The sequence below is a fragment of the Primulina eburnea genome, chromosome 9 (assembly GCF_022965805.1).
Source record: "Primulina eburnea isolate SZY01 chromosome 9, ASM2296580v1, whole genome shotgun sequence".
Lineage (NCBI taxonomy): Eukaryota > Viridiplantae > Streptophyta > Magnoliopsida > Lamiales > Gesneriaceae > Primulina > Primulina eburnea.
This window is the reverse complement of record NC_133109.1, coordinates 26,349,537-26,371,950: the sequence shown is the minus strand read 5'-3', so window position 1 is coordinate 26,371,950 and position 22,414 is coordinate 26,349,537. Positions and strand designations below refer to the sequence as shown.

The window sequence follows — 22,414 nt, the reverse complement described above, 5'->3', positions numbered from 1 at the left end:
ATATATTTGCAGTGCATTTGTGCCATAGTATTTAATTCATTTGCACATGTCATTTGATATTTTTTAAAACTGAACGAAACACATCCTAGAGACATGCATATATACTTTGTAACTTGTAGTGTTAAGTTTTGATATTTACATTTCTTCCCGAGAGTTAAATGTGATATTTCTCTTTGATTATTACTAATGTGATGAACAATTATGAAACCGACAAGCATCATATGTGACAGTGTGAAAAGTAACAAAACAGACAAGACATAACAAATATTGTCGATTAAAGAAGAAGAAGAAGAAGAAGCATTGATCGACGCATTGAAAGTTGTTAGAACTTGATGGAAATAAGAAAACGGGTTTCGTAGTGGTTATTTAACTATTCTTGAAAACGAAATGCAGAAATCATTTCCAGAAACATATATACGTGGAATTCTTAATATCAACTCAAAAGTCCATGTATGGAAAAAAAACTATGGATCATTGGTTACTATGCTTACTCGAAGTGGAATAGGGTAAAATGATACCGACAAAATGATTGATGTAAAATATGTTGATTGGAATGAATACGTGAAAGTAAATTTTTATATTGTATATATTATTTTTGTGTTATTTTAACTTCTTTAAATGTTATAAGTGTACATATCTCTTCTTTTATTTTTTGTTTTCGGTTTTATAGGCTGATCGAAATGCAAGCTGATGAGACACAAGTCTTGGGCATTTTATCAGGATTGGTATTAAATTTTTGGAAATGATAGAGCTATTGGTGAGCATGCACGAGGATTTTCTAACACTGTGGAGGATTTAAATGATAAGGAAAAGAAAAATGAAAATGATGTTGATATTGGTATCGACAAATTATGACATGATTCGTATGATGAAACAACATCGATGTCTAGAAATAGCGTGGGTCGTAATGAGAATGAGAAAAAGAAAGGTTCTAAAAAGCGTAAATATTTTGATATCGATCTTGAGATTATTACCGAGATGATGAATAAGTTTACAGTTAAGACTGATGCTAGATTGGAGCATATTGCACAAAAGACTGGTTATGCACATGATGCGACAAATGCAAGAAAAATGATTTTTGAAGCTTTGGAGAACATTCCAGGATTTCCTTTGGAGGAAAGAGTTGATAAAACAAAGATATTGGTGAAAAATACACATGAATTGGAGTTTTTCTTTAGCTTTTATGATGAGGAACGCTATGTACTTTTGAAGAAACTATTGGATTGATTTCATATTTTGAAAAAAACTATTGTCGCATATTTCAGGTTTTCAATTTCATTTTCTTTGAGATTTTGAAGAAACCATTAAACTTTTCTTTAGCTTGCATGATGAGGTATGATATTGTTCTTAATATTTTATTTTGATGACACATTTGGTTGGATTACAATATGTTTCTATTTTAGATATTTTATGTTGCAAGTATTTTTTGTTATATTTTTTTTCTGAATATGTCCAACTTTTTTCATGAATATATGACAAAATATTGTCAAAATAATTTTTAAAATTTGGAATACATTTATATTAATATTAAATATTAAAAATTTCGAACACATACAAACACATACATGTGTGTAATATTAAAAATTAGTTATAATATCTTATTTAATTAATAAGTAAACTTAGCAAGAGTATAATAATAAATTCAATAATATTTTGAAGTTAATCATATATTCAAAATATTGAACCAAACAATCTTTATAATATTACATAACGTTTGATTAATAATATATGGACCTTATTATCTATAACATAATCAATCATTTATTTATTCCGACAGTTTTACCAAACACATCCCAAAAGTAAAATCGTCTTAATTTAAGAAAGTCACAAGTCGATTGGTTATCGGCCATGGCTTGCATAAACGACCGCATGGGTGACGATGAACTACGGGCGGTGCTGTCCAAGCTTCTACTGGACAAGTACAAAGATATCTTCGGCCTCGCCTGTAAGAGGTGGCTCCACCTACAGAACACAGAGAGGAGGAAACTATGTGCTCGTACCGGCCCCCACATACTCAACTGGATCGTCGTCTGATTCATGTGCCTCCGTGAGCTAGATCTCTGAGTCTTTCTCACGCTCCTTATCTCCAGGTGTCATCGACTCAGATATCTCCGTCATCTCCACTGCCGTTTCCGTATTGAGCGTTCTAAACCTACATAATTGCAAAGGTTTAGCAAACCTACAGGTCATTTGAAAATTTGAGCTCCAGACAAAAAAATATTAAGGTCAAATGCTTTAGAATATTTTTTTTTGGTCAATAGACCTTATTATAATTAATATTTAATCTAAATATTAAGTAATATAGTTTAGAGATAATTGAGAAAACCCAACTTCTCCTCCTCTTTCTTTCACGCTCACAACTTTGATCTCTTCTTCTTTTGCATCAATGCATTGCCCATTTATTCCCATTTTTCTCATTCTCAATCTTCATTTCATCTCAATCTATTTTTTTTCTTTTCTCCTAGAAAATAGAAATTAGAATCAAAGCTTAATGACATTTTCATTCTCATATAATATGTTTTTCACATGATAATTGGAAGATCAATATAAGGTATTTTATTTGGTCATTTATATTTTCATGTGTGTGGATTATCCTCTACTCAAGTAATTTCATTTGTCATTCTGTTTGTTAAAACATTTATTTGAGTCGGATAAGCTATATATTTCAGTCGGTTAAGTTTTAGTAGGTTAAAACATATATTGAAGTACTCTAATAGCATTCGACCAGCCAGTTAATTTTCTGTAGGTTAAATAATATATTGCAGTCAGTTATTCTTCACATGTATTTTCAGGGAAGATTTATGGAAAGATTAGAGATCGGTATTTTGTTTCTTTTAGTGGGTTGTCCATGTCATAAAAGTAAATTATTTTTGGTCACATATTACATGTATTTCCATAATTTAATACATGAATTTAAATATGACAATTTGTGTATTTCCAACACCCTTACATCCATTATTTATACATATTTTTTTACAGAAGGTGTGGACAGAGTTATGATTCAAATCTTAATTAATTTTGATGGTGAATGGAAGACTAACGGTGAACATAAATATTCATGGTGTGATGGAAGTAATTCGGGTTGGCATGCTATATCTATTGATGAGAGTGATGTAAGTATTGAATATGTTGAAGATGCAATATTTGAGACACTTCATTTGCATAGGCATGATATGTTATTAAAGCTAAGTTACTTGCCAAAATTTGATGTATGTAATCCAAGATTAATATATATATAAAGCTCACGAGCATTGACAACATATCTGTCTTTTGGCGTTCCAAATGTTGGACCTTTGCTTTATGTTGAAATTATCAAAACAAGTGGCTTCAGAACCAGTTATCAAAAAAATGACAATGCTAGAGATGTTGAAATTTGCATAGATCTAAATGATGAAAAGGTTGACAACTGTGAAACTGAAATATATGGTGGTAATGAGAGAACATATGATGAATATTTTGATGGGGTATTTTTTGAGAATAACTTAGATGATAAACTGAATGAGCATGAAGATATGGTGGATGAAATTGCAAAGATTGATAATGTGGTAACTGAAATAGTTGATGATGAATTTGTTGTAAATGAAGAGAATTATGTTGATGAGCTTACATTATGTACAACACAGAATACACAAGTTGAATTTTCTTATCTTGAACAAGATGTACAAGATTCTATATTATTAGCTGCGGTAGAAGATGTTGAAGGGAATGTGACATATTCTTTTCATGATTTGTCTAACTTTTTTGTCGTTCAAGAGTTTGGGAGCAAGGATGAATTTCAAACAGAGTTGTTTAAGATTTTTTTATAGGCATGATATGTTATTAAAAAGCTCACGAGCATTGACAACATATCTGTCTTTTGGCGTTTCAAATGTTAGACCTTTGCTTCATGTTGAAATTATCAAAACAAGTGGCTTCAGAACCAGTTATCAAAAAAATGACAATGCTAGATATGTTGAAATTTGCATAGATCTAAATGATGAAAAGGTTGACAACTGTGAAACTGAAATATATGGTGGTAATGAGAGAACATATGATGAATATTTTGATGGGGTATTTTTTTAGAATAACTTAGACGATAAACTGAATAAGCATGAAGATGTGGTGGATGAAATTGCAAAGATTGATAATGTGGTAACTGAAATAGTTGATGATGAATTTGTTGTGAATGAAGAGAATCATGTTGATGAGCTTACATTATGTACAACACAGAATACACAAGTTGAATATTCTTATCTTGAACAAGATGTACAAGATTCTATATTATTAGCTGCGGTAGAAGATGTTGAAAGGAATGTGACATATTCTTTTCATGATTTGTATAACTTTTTTGTCGTTCAAGAGTTTGGGAGCAAGGATGAATTTCAAACAGATTTGTTTAAGATTTTTTTAAATGCTTCCTTTGAAATAGATGTTCGGAAATCCAACAAAAAAATTATGATGTTAGATGTGTGACACCGAGTTGCAGCTGGAAAATACGTGCATCACAAATAAAGAATTCATCACAATTTTCTATACGTGTTTATAGGCATGATATGTTATTAAAAAGCTCACGATCATTGACAACATATATGTCTTTTGGCGTTTCAAATGTTAGACCTTTGCTTCATGTTGAAATTATCAAAACAAATGGCTTCAGAACCAGTTATCAAAAAAATGACAATGCTAGAGATGTTGAAATTTGCATAGATCTAAATGATGAAAAGGTTGACAACTGTGAAACTGAAATATATGGTGGTAATGAGAGAACATATGATGAATATTTTGATGGGGTATTTTTTTAGAATAACTTAGACGATAAACTGAATGAGCATGGAAATGTGGTGGATGAAATTGCAAAGATTGATAATGTGGTAACTGAAATAGTTGATGATGCATTTGTTGTGAATGAAGAGAATCATGTTGATGAGCTTACATTATGTACAACACAGAATACACAAGTTGAATTTTCTTATCCTGAACAAGATGTACAAGATTCTATATTATTAGTTGCGGTAGAAGATGTTGAAGGGAATGTGACATATTCTTTTCATGATTTGTCTAACTTTTTTTTCGTTCAAGAGTTTGGGAGCAAGGATGAATTTCAAACAGATTTGTTTAAGATTTTTTTAAATGCTTCCTTTGAAATAGATGTTCGGAAATCCAACAAAAAATTTATGATGTTAGATGTGTGACACCGAGTTGCAGCTGGAAAATACGTGCATCACAAATAAAGAATTCATCACAATTTTCTATACGTGTTTATAGGCATGATATGTTTTTAAAAAGCTCACGAGCATTGACAACATATCTGTCTTTTGGCGTTTCAAATGTTAGACCTTTGCTTCATGTTGAAAGTATCAAAACAAGTGGCTTCAGAACCAGTTATCAAAAAAATGACAATGCTAGAGATGTTGAAATTTGCATAGATCTAAATGATGAAAAGGTTGACAACTGTGAAATTAAAATATATGGTGGTAATGAGAGAACATATGATGAATATTTTGATGGGGTATTTTTTGAGAATAACTTACACGATAAACTGAATGAGCATGAAGATGTGGTGAATGAAATATCAAAGATTGATAATGTGGTAACTGAAATAGTTGATGATGAATTTGTTGTGAATGAAGAGAATCATGTTGATGAGCTTACATTGTGTACAACACAGCATACACAAGTTGAATTTCTTATCCTGAACAAGATGTACAAGATTCTATATTATTAGCTGCGGTAGAAGATGTTGAAGGGAATGTGACATATTCTTTTAATGATTTGTCTAACTTTTTTGTCGTTCAAGAGTTTGGAAGCGAGGATGAATTTCTAACAGAGTTGTTTAAGATTTGTTTATAAGAATGATATGTTATTAAAAAGCTCACGAGCATTGACAACATATCTGTCTTTTGGCGTTTCAAATGTTAGACCTTTGCTTCATGTTGAAATTATCAAAACAAGTGGCTTCAGAACAAGTTATCAAAAAAATGACAATGCTAGAGATGTTGAAATTTGCATAGATCTAAATGATGAAAAATTTGACAACTGTGAAACTGAAATATATGGTGGTAATGAGAGAACATATGATAAATATTTTGATGGGGTATTTTTTGCGAATAACTTACACGATAAAATGAATGAGCATGAAGATGTGGTGGATGAAATAGCAAAGATTAATAATGTGGTAACTGAAATAGTTGATGATGAATTTGTTGTGAATGAAGAGAATCATGTTGATGAGCTTACATTGTGTACAACACAGAATACACAAGTTGAATTTTCTTATCCTGTACAAGATGTACAAGATTCTATATTATTAGCTGCGGTAGAAGATGTTGAAGGGAATGTGACATATTTTTTTTAATGTTTTGTCTAACTTTTTGTCGTTCAAGAGTTTGGGAGCAAGGATGAATTTCAAACAGAGTTGTTTAAATGCTTCCTTTGAAATAGATATTTGGAAATCCAACAAAAAATTTATGATGTTAGATGTGTGACACCGAGTTGCAGCTGGAAAATACGTGCATCACAAATAAAGAATTCATCACAATTTTCTATACGTTTTTATCATAACACACATACTTGTGACCTTTCATATTGGAGGAAAATGCATCGACAAAAAACTTCAGACTTTGTAGCAAAGATTTTGGTTGAAAATTTTAAAGGACAACTTAGCTTGCCTGAACCAAAAACCATAATTACAATGATGCAAAATAAAGGTGTTGAAATTAGTTACTTCAAAGCATGGAGGGGAAGAAAAGTTGCTTTGGATAAATTACTTGGAAGTCCCGAAGAGGGTTATAGAATTATGCCTTCATATTTGCACATGATTAAACAGGTGAATAAAGGCTTGAAAACTGATTTGGTTACAAATTCAACAGGTAGATTTAAATATATGTTTCTTGCATATGGGGCATGCATTGATAGATTTCATAGAATGAGAAAAGTTATATATGTTGATGGAACATTTTTAAAATGTAAATATAGAGGTTGTTTAGTTGTTTCTATGGCCCAAGATGACGACTTTCATCAATATCCTATAGCATGAGCCATTGTTGATTCTAATAATGATGATTCATGGGCATGGTTTTTGCAGAAGTTGAAGGAGTTTATTCATGATGATCCTAACTTGGTAATCTGATACGAAACCTCGTACGAATGAGAAACAAACACGATTATCGAAATCGCACCCTCAACTCAATAACAAACAAGGATCGATTATGTTGTCCCGATCTTTTGAAACAAGTAACGATTTGTGATATTCACCTCTAAGCGATTAAAACTTAGCAACAAATATCAACGATAAAAAAATTGAATTTCAAACAAACCTTCAAAGATCTTGTTTTGACAATCCGAGCGAAAAAAAATCGACAAACGCCACAAAGATGCAATCCTTGATAAGTTTGATTTGTGTTGAAGATCAAAGCAAAATGCCTTGAATATTGAGAGAAATCTCCAATAATATGTTTAAAGTCTGAATTATCTCGTTTATGGTCTGATACATTGTATATATAATCAATAAAGCATGAAAAAGTAGTGTAAAAAGGCTTAATTAAGATAACTAGCAAATTTGACACGAAAGTGACCAAAAGACCGCGGGTGCGCGGATAATTCTACTGTGGGTGCGGTGCAGCTTCGGCAAAAGACCGTGGGTGCGCTGATGATCCTACCGCGGGTGCAGTGCAGCTTCGGGAAATTTTCTTAAATTCTATTATCATTGACCCCGGGTGCGGTCCCTGTTTTAGCGCGGTTGTGCTGGACCTTCGGCAATTACACTTGAATAACATTCCAAAGACCTCCAATATTATTCACATGATTCCCAACCTCCTCTAATTTAGTCACCCAATTTGTAGATCCTCCTTGGTAGTTCATCATGAGTCCTTGAAGTGCTTCTTTAAACTTCTTGCTACGTCCCCTCGATATAGGTCCTTCGGGCAACTCCAACGACTCACATGCTTTCTTTGGTGCTTGATCAACCACGTTTGCATCATTCTCCCCTTCTTGAAAAGGATTTTTCCTCAAATCTTGATCATCTCCTACATCAAACAACGAAAGATCACTAACATTAGAAGTAGAACTAACATTGTACTCACCTGGTAGGTCTAATTTGTAGGCATTGTCGTTGATCTTTTCAAGCACTTGAAATGGTCCATCACCCCTAGGTAAGAGCTTCGAATATCGTTTTTCTGGAAATCTTTCCTTCCTTAAGTGCAACCATACCCAATCTCCCTTTTCAAAAACCATCTTTTTCCTCCCCTTGTTGGCTTGCTTCGTATATTGTAAATTCTTCTTCTCGATGTTATTCTTGACCTTCTCATGCAAACTTCTAATGAATTCAGCTTTCTTCTTGCCATACATGTTCAACCTTTCACTCACAGGCAAAGACATCAAATCCAAAGGAGTTAAAGGATTAAAACCATAAACAATCTCAAATGGTGAATAATTCGTAGTAGAATGCACGCTACGGTTATAAGCAAACTCAACAAATGACAAACATTCTTCCCAATTTTTCAAGTTCTTTTGAGTATAGCATGCAAAAGTGTTCCTAGAGTTCTATTAACAACTTCAGTTTGTCCATCCGTTTGAGGATGACATGTATTAGAAAACAACAGTTTAGTGCCAAGCTTAGCCCACAAAGTTTTCCAAAAGTAACTCAAAAATTTAACATCACAGTCAGATACAATAGTTCTAGGCATACCATGCAACGTAACGACTTCCTTAAAAAACAAATCTGCAATGTTGGATGCATCATCGATTTTATGACAAGCAATAAAATGTGCCATTTTAGAGAATCTATCAACAACAACAAATATTGTATCCCTCCCCTTCTTATTCCTTGGCAAACCTAAAATAAAATCCATAGAAATATCAATCCAAGGTTTACTAGGAACAGGAAGTGGTGTATACATCTATGTGGTTGTGTTCTAGACTTAGCTTGTCTACAAGTAATGCACTTTTCACAAACATGCTCAACATCATGTTTCATATGTGGCCAATAAAAATGCTCATGCAAATAACTCAAAGTTTTAGCCACACCAAAGTGTCCCATCAAACCACCACCATGTGCCTCCCTCACAAGTAATTCACGAATTGATGACTTAGGAATGCACAATCTATCTTTTCTAAATAAAAACCCATTATGCAAATAAAATTTATCATGTGGACCATGCATACGTGTTTCAAATACTTCCTTAAAATCCTCATCCATCGCATACAATTCTTTCACATATTCAAATCCCAAGATTTTTGAATCCAAGGTAGAAATTAGTACGTACCTCCGTGATAGTGCGTCGGCCACTACATTATCCTTACCTTGTTTGTATTTGATTATTTAGGGAAATGTTCCTATGAATGCCACCCATTTGGCATGCCGCTTGTTCAGTTTCTGTTGTCCCCTAAGGTACTTTATAGACTCATGATCGGTATGGATCACAAACTCCTTAGGCCTCAATTAGTGTTGCCACATCTCCAAAGTCCTCACAAGCGCGTACAACTCCTTGTCATACGTTGGATAGTTCAGTGCTGCTCCATTGAGTTTCTCACTAAAGTACGCTACTGGTCGTCCTCCTTGCATCAAAACACCTCCAATACCTACACCTGAAGCATCATATTCAATTTCAAAAGTATTAGAAAAATCAGGCAAAACAAGTAAAGGCACATTAATTAATTTTTGTTTAACAATATTAAAAGACTTCTCTTTCTCCTCGCCCCAATGGAATGGAACGTTCTTCTTAATCACCGCCGTCATCGGTGCCGCCAGTGTGCTAAAATCTTTTACAAACCTCCTATAGAAGCTTGCAAGACCATGAAAGCTTCGAACTTGACTAACATTAGCAGGCATTGGCCAATCTCGAATAACACTTACCTTGTCCTCATCCACTTGTATCCCCTGTGAACTTACCATAAAACCTAGAAAGACAAGCTTGCTTGTACAAAAATTACATTTCTTAAGATTAGCATATAAATGTTCATCCCTAAGTGTTATCAGTACAAGTCTTAAATGCTCAACATGCTCTTCTAAGTCTTTGCTATACACAAGAATATCATCAAAATAAACCACAACAAATTTCCCTATGTAAGCACGCAAGACATGATTCATCAACCTCATAAAGGTACTAGGAGCATTAGTTAAGCCAAAAGGCATGACCATTCACTCATATAACCCATTCTTGGTTTTAAATGTCGTTTTCCACTCATCACCTTCCCTCATTCTAATTTGGTGATAACCACTTTTCAAAGCAATCTTACTAAAAATGCATGCACCATGCAACTCATCTAGTCTAGGTATAGGATGCCTATACTTGATGGTTATATTATTGATTGCCTACAATCTACACACATTCGCCATGATCTATCCTTCTTAGGAACTAATAAAACAGGTACATCACAAGGAGACATGGACTCACGCACAAAACCCCTTTCTAACAACTCACTTACCTGCCGCTGAAGCTCCTTAGTCTCCTCCGGATTGCTTCTATAAGCTGGACGGTTTGGAAATGCACTTTCGGGTACAAAATCAATTTGGTGTTCAATCCCCCTCAATGGTGGTATTCCTTGAGGTAGATCCTCCGGAAATATATCATCAAACTCCTGCAAAAGGGAAACAACAGTGCTCGGAAGGGTTCCGGATATATCACTTGTGTGAAGGAGAATCTCCTTGTAAAGAATCAACACAAGTGGTTCATGTGTGTACATTAATTGCTTCAATTCACTCTTTTGGGCCATATACATTTTTTTCTTGGCCTATTTCCTTTCATTTTCTTTTTCTTTTTTTTTTTATCTCTATGGTCTTTTCATCATTTTTTTATCGCTTATTTTTTAGACCATATCTTTTTCTTGTTTGTTTAAGGCCACCTCACTTTTCTTTTCACTCTTTCTTTCGATCTCATCTCTTTTTTTCTTTTCTCGTTGGTCCTCCATTATTTGTTTTGGAGACAAAGGAAGTAAAACAATGGGTTCTTTCTTGAGTACAAAAGAATATCTATTTCTAAACCCATCATGTTTCACTTGCCTATCATATTGCCATGGTCTCCCTAACAAAATATGACAAGCATACATTGGCACCACATTACATAACACTTCATCAATATACTTCCCAATCAAAAACGCAACCAAGACTTGTTTGTTCACTTTCACTTCAGCACAATCATTCAACCACTGTAGTCTATATGGTTGAGGATGTTTTAAAGTAGGCAAGCTCAATTTTTCAACCATCTCAATACTAGCAACATTGGTACAACTTCCTCCATCTATAATAAGATTGCAAACCTTGGCATTGACAAAACACCTAGTATGGAATAAGTTTCCCTTTGGTTAGTTTCTTCTTCCTTGATTTGGGTACTCATTATACGCCTAGTCACTAACGCTTCACCCACAACTGTCTCATATCCCTCATCAGGATCCTCTAATGCAGGCATCTAATCTTCATCCCTTCCATCATCTCCCTCACTATGAGATTCATACTCCCCATAATTATTCAATACCATCACCCTTTTATTGGGATATTGGCTAGCAATATGTCCAACTCCTTGACACCTAAAACATTTAATATCTCTAGAACGATTAATAGGAGTTTCAGGTTTACCTTGCATTCCCTGCTTAGGCACCTCCTGTTTAATGTCAACTTTGGGCTTGACCACTACCTTGCTTTCTTCACGTTTAACAACGTTGGAACGCCAAGGTGTTGATGTATTCCCAGGTTGAGTGGTACGACCAACTCCTCTCCTCTTGAGTTGTTGCTTCACTTTTATCGCCATCTGCACCATTTCATCTAGATCCAAGTAATGTCTAAGCTCCACTTGATCTTGAATTTCCCTGTTCAAACCACACAGAAAACGAGCCATAGTAGCCTCACTATCCTCATCTATGTTTGCTCTAATCATGACTACTTCCAACTCTTTATAGTAGTCCTCAACACTCTTCACACCCTGTCTCAAAGTTTGTAACTTCTTAAACATTTCTCTATAGTAGTGATTTGGTACAAACCTCTTCCTCATTACGCTCTTCATCTCTGCCCAAGTTTCTATAGGCCTCTCATTGCATCTTCTCTTAGTGTCACTAATTGATCCCACCAAATAAGTGCATAATCAACAAATTTAACCACGGCCAACCTAACCTTCTTTTGTCGGAATAATGGTGACAATCAAACACAAATTCAACTCGCTTTTCCCATTCTAAATAAGCCTCTGGGTCTGACTTACCATGGAACGATGGAATTTTCATCTTAATGCTACCTATGTTACTATCTTCCTTATTCCCATCATCGTACCTACCCCGTAAGGCTTCTCTTCTTCCCCTACCAAATCCTCTACCTCTTCCGCTCCTACCCCAGTTCTCGTTTTGACTCTCCTCTTCTACTCCCAATTCATAATCATCCTCTTCTTCTTCGACTGTGCCCAAACCTTTAGACTTAAATTTATTTTCACTAGTGCTAACTTCAAGCCTATCCAACCTCTCATATAAAGGATCCAACTCGGCCCTCATCATTCTACTAAAATGCCCAAATAACGCCTCCATTTGAACTTTAGACAACCCCTGATTCGAACTCTCTCCTATTTCCCTCTCCATTTTAATTTCAGCTTTTGTACCTGCAATAAAATTTTAGTAGAAATAAAAGATTTTCCTCACCCAAATTCTCACGATCAACCCAAAGAAATAACACTCGCACTCATAACACAGATCTTAAGATAGAACAAAGGATAACACAAAACTGAAACAAAACGAATTTTTATTTTTTTGTTTTTGATAGATATGACAATAGAAACAAAAGTATAACACAGATCTGACGAATTTTTAAACAGATCTGAAAATAGCAACGATAACATGCTTGAATCAAACAGAACCAGAAGCTCTGATACCAAATGATACGAAACCTCGTACGAATGAGAAGCAAATACGATTATCGAAATCACACCCTCAACTCAATAACAAACCAGGATCGATTATGTTGTCCCGATCTTTTGAAACAAATAACGATTTGTGATATTCACCTCTACGCGATTAAAACTTAGCAACAAATATCAACGATAAAACAATTGAATTTCAAACGAACCTTCAAAGATCTTGTTTTGACAATCCGAGCGAAAAACAATCGACAAACGTCACAAAGATGCAATCTTTGATAAGTTTGATTTGTATTGAAGATCAAAGCAAAATGCCTTGAATATTGAGAGAAATCTCCAATAATATGTTTAAAGTCTAAATTATCTCGTTTATGGTCTGATACATTGCATATATAATCAATAAAGCATGAAAACGTAGTGTAAAAAGGCTTAATTAAGATAACTAGAAAATTTGACACGGAAGTGACCAAAAGACCGCGGGTGCGCGGATAATTCTACCGCGGGTGCGGTGCAGCTTCGGCAAAAGACCGCAGGTGCGCTGATGATCCTACCGCGAGTGCGGTGCAGCTTCGGGAAATTTTCTTAAATTCGATTATCATTGACCGCGGGTGCGGTCCCTGTTTTAGCGCGGGTGCGCTGGACCTTCGGCAATTGTACTTGAATAACATTCCAAAGACCTCCAATATTATTCCCATGATTCCCAACCTCCTCTAATTTAGTCACCCAATTTGTAGATCCTCCTTGGTAGTTCATCATGAGTCCTTGAAGTGCTTCTTTAAACTTCTTGCTACGTCCCATCGTTATAGTCCTTCGGGCAACTCCAACGACTCTCATGCTTTCTTTGGTGCTTGATCAACCACGTTTGCATCATAATCATTTCTGGCATATATATCTATACTATGTATTAAGGCTGAGCACCTTATAAAAACTGCCAAGGAGGACACCATCTTTTTTTTCCAGTTTTACCCTTAAAGTTATAGTAATATTACACTTTTGTTTTTTTGTTTTTTATTTCAACACACACTTTTATTTTTATTTCAATCATTCGAATATCAATTTAGCTCCCTCCATAATTTGTCAATTTTCACTTTAGTCTATCGATAATGATAAAAAAGATTGTACACACGCAACGCGTGTGCAGAGTAACTAGTATATTATATATATATATATATATATATATATATATATATATATATATATATATATATATATCTGTATATCCTATTATTAATATTGGTCGTACTGTATATAAGCATGCATCACATGTACATTGCTCGTGGCATCTTTCACAAAACCTTAAAAGAGTGTCTGGCGGAAAAGGTGGGATTGATTTGTTTATGAAAACAACGTATGCATACAAAGTGTTTGGATTTGATGAGTTGTACTGATGTTTGAAAGAAATGTGTCCTAAAATTGCATCGTATCTTGAAATGCATTCATCTCCTGGAAAATGGTCCAGAGCTTATTCCCCCAGTGATATATACAATATAATGACGACAAATGGGGAGATTCAATCAATGCAATACTTAGACTGAAAGAGAGGTGCCAATTGTAGCATTGTTGGATGCATTTCATAAATTAACATCAAAGTGGCTTTTTCGAAGCGTTGTAGATTCAGCTACGACGACACTTATTCTATCGATAGAGGCTATCTTGAGAGCTAATTTTACATTGGCACAATGGTTAAAAGCATCTCAACTTAATGCATTTGAGTATCAAGTATATGGTGATGGGAATATGAAGTTGTTAATTTATCTGATAAATCATGTAGTTGTCGAATATTTCAACTTGATAAAATTCCATGTGCGCATGCAATTGCAGCAATTTATGGGGCAAAATTAGATTTGTATGAATTCTGTTCGCCCTACTACTCATCTGAAATGTGGGCCCTCGCTTATGCTAGTACCATATATCCGGTGCCCATTGCAAATTAATGGAACATTCCAGCTAATTTTAAACACGATGTACTTCCCCCTGATGTCAAGAGGAAATGTGGCAGAGCACAAAAGGAAAGAATTCCATCTATTGGAGAGTTTGGCCGGAAGCGAAATAAAAAATGTGGTGTGTCATGAATCTGGCCATTGCACGAAAAAATTCCCTAAGAGATAGACTGAAGTGTAAACATGTTTTATAGTTTCTTGTTTGATGTTGTATTTGCACGTTATTAGTTTTTCAAGTTTGTTGTATGAACATGTTGTGTATGCAGGTAGAATTTGGTTTGACATTCAGTAGTTTACTGCATATATATTCAATTTGTTAAATGTGTTTAATCAGTCGGTTAATGCAATATATCGGTTGATTCAATGTTTTAAATCAGTCCGTAAATGCTTATATTTTTGTCAGTTCATTATGTTTAATCAGCCAGTTAATGGAAATATATCGGTCAGTTAAATATAATATCAGTCGGTTAATGAATATATTTCAGTCGCTTAATTGTAAAAATATTAAAAATATATAATAATATGAAATTTAGCAACTATAGATATATGATTAACTTATTATGCCCTATCGATGATAATGATATACGATTATCATGAATATATGATTATTTTTTAATTTTATAAATTTTGGTATTTTACAAATGTATAATATTTCATTCGGTTCAGTAAGTGAAATCAAATGTTTCAGTTGGCTCAATGTTGTGGGAACTTGAGGATTTCTTGTTCTTTTCTATTTTATACTTTCGGTAATTAATTATACACTTTGTTCGTCAAATCAAAGCTTGAATAAATAAATTTGAATTACATAGATTTTAGTTAAAAAATTCTAGAATTTTTCTTTAGTATTATTTATTTTAAAATTCATCCGATAAAAAAATAAAGAAAAAATACATAAAAAGTTTCAAAACAAGAAGAAAAATGTTGTCGCTCTCTTTTAGTTTTGTGTAGATATATTTAACTGTGTATAATCTAAGTTTTATTTTCGTCACATGAACGACGTAGGAGAGTATCAGCGTCGAATAAATGGTATTCGATGAATTTACTGATTTCAGGCAAAAAAAAAAGATCAAGTTACTGGATGAAAACCAAATTTTGACAAGTTACAAGACTAAAACTCAAAAATAATAACTTACATGTCTAAAATTACAATTTTTATTTAATGTTTCATACAAACAATGAAAAGGACAAATATATAACATATTGCTCCATAGACAACTCCGCTAATTAATAAATGTCGTTAATGAATTCATATGTTTTACATTACTTAAGACTTATATTAGCATAATGGATAATTAATATAAGGAAATCAGAAACAATTAAAGTTCGACAAAAGATTGTATGACATCTGATATGAGATTGATATATATTATCGATATTTTAATTATTTTGTGAACCATGAATTTTCTTTTAAACTTTGTCACATATTAAAGAGATATATTCAAATCGTGATCAATGATGAGAAACAAATGAGAAATTATGAAGACAAATGATTTAAGATGTATAAAAATCACAAAATTTAATACTTAAAAGAGTATAATACAATTAAAAAAGACTATTTCCTTTATATTTGCGTAGAACCAAGTAGGCAGCCAATAATGGAGAAGTTGGATTTGAGTTGTATCAATCAATTATATTTGCGTAGAACCAAGTAATTTTTCTTTGCAATTTTCGGTTTTAGTTTTTCTTTGCAGCCAATAATTTTTCTTTGCAATTTTCGGTTTTAGTTCGCTTTTTTTCTTTGCAATTTCTGGTTCATTAAAAACATCAAAATTATCAATCAAGTTAAGAACATTTGTATCAACTTGAGGATTCTTCATTAGCGTTATAGGCCACAGTAGACCACAGGCGATATACAAACAAGCCATCTTCACTCTCTTTATACTCAACAACTCATCCATACTTTTCAAATCCTTCAACTTCATTTTAACTTCGTTCACAGATACTTTATTACTGCCTTGAAAATGTCTACCAAAAAAATCTGAAACTTCTGGTTCTTCTTCATGAAAAATATCAGAACAATCCAACCATGTTATCAATGTATACTTCAGTCTAGAAAACCTAATTGGTCTATCATTCACAACAAACCACATTTCATCATCATCCGTTACATACACTTATCTCTTCACCATAAACCATAAAATTTGACTAGATAAATTGTAATCTGTAGCATACTTAATCAGATTGCCAAATTGTGTTTTTTCAACCCTAAAGTCCATGTCTTGCTCATTCAAGCAATCTAATATAATTTCACTTATTTTCTGATATTTGGAATGTACACTAAACTGGCAACTAAAATATTTTTCCTCTGATATGTGAGATTGAAGATTAACTCGAAAAAAAAATCAAGTCAACTAGTAATATCAATTAATTAAATACTCAACTATGTTGAAATTCTTGAAATTTATAGAGCAAAATGAAAAATAAATATTTTTTATAAAATAAATGAACATAACCAAATATTTTGTGTAACCATATCTGATATTCTTTCCTCTATCAACAAGTTTCAAAAAGAAGAGATCTTGAAGAAAAAAAATCAACTTCAAAATTGGTGGAGGAAATGAAATATTTGATATAAAAGATCAAGTTGAAGGGTTAGGAAATTCATCTCCTGCGAAATTCCATTAAGTTGAAGGGATAGGAAATTCATCTCCTGCGAGATTCCATTTCATCCATAAACAAGTAGAATGAAAAAACCGAATAACCATCTATTACCTATCAAGTGTTTCAAAGTAGAAGCTTCTATCTATCACCACTAATTAATGCATTTAACTCCAAACATTTTGTGAAGCATTATGATGGTGAGGTAGGGAAAAAAATCCGTAAATTTAGCTATTTTAAATTCTCAACTATTTAAAAAAGTAGGAAAGCAAATCCATAAAACTAGAGTTTTCAATTCTCAAACAATTCCAACTTTAACTCACTAGCCCAATAGATGTTTTAAAATTATTTTACGCAAACATTCATAGCCAAAACGACAAACAGTAGCTCAACTATTTTTCTTCTTTTTCAAGTGATGATATTTTTTTAGGATAAATGAGGAAGATATTAGAATAATAATTTTAAACAGATTTCTAACACAAAAAGATCACAACTATACAACAAAAATGAAAGTGTGACCTAGGGTTTATGATTCAAATATATGGTTTATGACTGAAAAATTCGCACGCAATCGAGAAATCAATCTGCCCAATCCATCGGCTTTTGCGCTTTTGAGAAGGAAGGAGAGTCTAAGAAAAAATTGAGAAAACTGGAACGTCTGTTGGAGGGAGAGTGGCCTGTTGAAGGAAGGGGAGATAAATCTTCTGCTTAAGCGTTTAAGTATAGATATATTCAAATCGTGATCAATGATGAGAAACAAATGAGAAATTATGAAGACAAATGATTTAAGATGTATAAAAATCACAAAATTTTATATTTAAAAGAGTATAGTACAATTAAAAAAAGACTATTTACTTTATATTTGCGTAGAACCAAGTAGGCAGCCAATAATGGAGAAGTTGGATTTGAGTTGTATCAATCAATTGTATTTGCGTAGAACCAAGTAATTTTTCTTTGCAATTTTCGGTTTTAGTTTTTCTTTGCAGCCAATAATTTTTCTTGGCAATTTTCGGTTTTAGTTCGCTTTTTTTCTTTGCAATTTCTGGTTCATTAAAAACATCAAAATTATCAATCAAGTTAAGAACATTTTTATCAACTTGAGGATTCTTCATTAGCGTTATAGGCCACAGTACACCACAGACGATATACAAACAAGCCATCTTCACTCTCTCTATACTCAACAACTCATCCACACTTTTCAAATCCTTCAACTTTCATTTCAACTTCGTTCACAGATACTTTATTACTGCCTTGAAAATGTCTACCAAAAAAATCTGAAACTTCTGGTTCTTCTTTATGAAAAATATCAGAACAATCCAACCATGTTATCAATGTACACTTCAGTCTAGAAAACCTAATTGGTCTATCATTCACAACAAACCACATTTCATCATCATCCGTTACATACACTTATCTCTTCACCATAAACCATAAAATTTGACTATATAAATTATAATCTGTAGCATACTTAATCAGATTGCCAAATTGTGTTTTTTCAACCCTGAATTCCATGTCTTGCTCATTCAAGCAATCTAATATAATTTCACTTATTTTCTGATATTTGGAATGTAGACTAAACTTGCAACTAAAATATTTCTCCTCTGATATGTGAGATTGAAGATTAACTGTTCTGTTCCCACAGTGTGAGTGTAATGAGGGTGATTGTTGTGTGTATCAGAAAGTAGGTGTTGTACGTAGGTGTTGTAACACCCACGACAACATGCAGCGGAAGTTACAGTTTAACAAATTAACACACAACTTGAATTATACTAACACGATGAGACGAGATGTAAATTATGCACAAGTATCAAATACTTGTGCGGTGCCTCAGGGCAAAATAATTCACTAGAAAAACTTGTAAGTTTACAAAAACCAATACTAGTGAAAGAATCAAACAACTCCTTATAAAGACGAGTAACAAACTGCATCCTAAACCTCTAACAAACCGTATAGCCAAAATACATAGGATGCATCAACTGAGAAGTGAAAAATCTTCGAAACTCAACACACTAATCAAACCGTGATTAGGTGTTGTCTTCAGATGTTATCAGCACTTCACAGCAACAAGTTATCAATGATACGAGATTGCTATGCTTCGGTAAACGTCCCTGCGTATAACTTTGTCTCTCTCTGCCTCTTTTTTTTTTATTTAGTCTCTCCCTACGTTACTTGTCTTCACCGTCCTATAAAATATGGAAAAACAATTTTATAAGGAAACTAAAACTTTTGAATCAAGGATACATATCTTAAAGATCATAACCTATCTTTTAGATATTATCGGTGACTATATCAAATCTTATACGAGATCATATAATATGTCTAGGAAGGCAAAACAAAAAAAAAATCTTTTAAAAAAGAAATTATTAAAAATGAAATATGTCAAGGAATAAAATTCCTTTCATTGAAGATTAACTCGAAAAAAAAATCAAGTCAACTAGTAATATCAATTAATTAAATACTCAACTATGTTGAAATTCTGGAAATTTATAGAGCAAAATGAAAAATAAATAGTTTTTATAAAATAAATGAACATAACCAAATATTTTGTGTAACCATATCTGATATTCTTTCCTCTATCAACAAGTTTCAAAAAGAAGAGATCTTGAAAAAAAAAATCAACTTCAAAATTGGTGGAGGAAATGAAATATTTGATATAAAAGATCAAGTTGATGGGTTAGGAAATTCATCTCCTGCGAAATTCCATTAAGTTGAAGGGTTAGGAAATTCATCTCCTGCGAGATTCCATTTCATCCATAAACAAGTAGAATGAAAAAACCGAATAACCATCTATTACCTATCAAGTGTTTCAAAGTAGAAGCTTCTATCTATCACCACTAATGAATGCATTTAACTCCAAACATTTTGTGAAGAATTATGATGGTGAGGTAGGAAAAAAATCCGTAAATTTAGTATTTTAAATTCTCAACTATTTAAAAAAGTAGGAAAGCAAATCCATAAAACTAGAGTTTTCAATTCTCAAACAATTCCAACTTTAACTCACTAGCCCAATAGATGTTTTAAAATTATTTTACGCAAACATTCATTGCAAAAACGACAAGCAGTAGCTCAACTATTTTTCTTCTTTTTCAAGTGATGATATTTTTTTAGGATAAATGAGGAAGATATTAGAATAATAATTTTAAACAGATTTCTAACACAAAAAGATCACAACCATGCAACAAAAATGAAAGTTTGACCTAGGGTTTATCATTCAAATATATGGTTTATGACTGAAAAATTCGCACGCAATCGAGAAATCAATTTGCCTAATCCATCGGATTTTGCGCTTTTGAGAAGGAAGGAGAGTCTAAGAAAAAAATTGAGAAAACTGGAACGTCTGTTGGAGGGAAAGTGGCCTGTTGAAGGAAGGGGAGATAAATCTTCTGCTTAAGCGTTTAAGTATTTTCTATTACTTAAATAATGGTTTTAAATTAGTTAAGAAAAGTGTAAATGGGAATTTGACAAACAAGCGATATTTTCTTAACAGAGTAGGTCACAAGACGGTCTCACGGATCTTTATTTGTAAGACGGTCAATCCTACAGATATTCACAATAAAAAATAATACTCTTAGCATAAAAAATAATATTTTTTCATGGATGACTCCGTCTCACAAAATATAACTCGTGAGACCGTCTAACACAAGTTTTTGCATTTCTTAAATGGGATTGTGAGGAGGTCTATTTTTCAAAATTTTCTGCAAATGTACAATATTCGTGTGATAACTGGTTGATACGGAGATCTTTCTGGTAATTGCTTTTACTTTGTGTCGTTTTTGGTTGAAAAATTGTTACCAAGATACGATTTTGATTTGAATGCTAATTTCTTCCACCAATTGTGATTTTTTCCCCTGAGTTGCATTATATTGTGTAAGAACTAGTTGGAAAATTATATTGTTTCTTTTTTGTATATGGTTTTTGTAGTCACCCAATGAAATTACTGGTCGGGAACTAAATATTATAATAGATTGAATTGATTTTTCTAGAAAAGTTTATATGAATTTGAAATGGTTGATTTAATTTGATGGATCCACTCTCATACTTTTTCTATTTGAATGAATGACTCAAAAGTTTTATTACATGAAAAGACCTTAACAGGATATTACTTTCTTTTCCAATGGAAGTTTGAAAAACAAATGGGTCGAATGATATATCTTTTCAGGACCTACTGGTGCTCAAATTATGAAAATATGCAGTGTTTAATCCTCTTAAATCCTGTTCCTTGAGAATGATTTCCTCACAGTGACTGATCCCGAATTTTAATATTTTATACCATTGGGAAAATTAATGTTAAATTCATGATGTATTTTTTTATGGCACTAATAATTATTTTTAATTGTTGCTGCGCTGCATGTGGTGCTTTACATTCTGTAGGAAAATTGAATGTTCTGGATTGCATGTTAAATTTTAGTTTGGTGCTAGCAGTTCTTCAGAATAAGACTTCAAAGCGGACTTGTTTTGAAAGATCTCATAATATTTTATTCATGGTTTTAATAGGTATAACTGATAATGAAATGTCCGTAATTGGGTCGGTTCTTCTTTCTTTGGAATCGTTAGATGTGTCTTATTGCCGAAAGCTAACAGAGAAAGGATTGTCGACTGTTGTCAAAGGTTGCCAGGATCTCAAAGAATTATATCTTGCAGGTTGCACACTCATCTCTGATTCTTTGTTAACTCATCTTTCAATGAACTGAAATAAACTTGAAGATTTGGATCTGCAAGGTTGTACTAACTTAACTGACTCTGGTCTCACTGCTCTTGCTGAGGTTTGTCGAAATTTGAAGTATTTAGGCCTCAACAAGTGCGTTAATATCGGTGATCTTGGGATATATAGTGTAGCAACAATAGATTTGGTGATACCTCCGTAAGAGTTCGGGTCATGGATGATCCGAGATATTATATAGATAGCCAAAAATTAGAGTTAATATGACAGATACTGTCCTCAGCAGCCGGGCATGGAGATACCCGGGACATTCTCTTCCCGGGCATTCAAGAGCCCGGACTCTCATGCAAGTTCCCGGGAACTTTCTACCCAGGGCTACCTCGAGAAGTGCACCACAGCTCAAGTGT

At 33.2% G+C, this 22,414-nt stretch overlaps 1 pseudogene; it reads left to right on the top strand.

Moving 5' to 3' along the window:
- Positions 1 to 882: 882 nt before the first annotated feature.
- On the top strand, positions 883 to 22,212 carry LOC140840835 (uncharacterized; annotated as a pseudogene).
- The last annotated feature ends 202 nt before the right edge of the window (positions 22,213 to 22,414 follow it).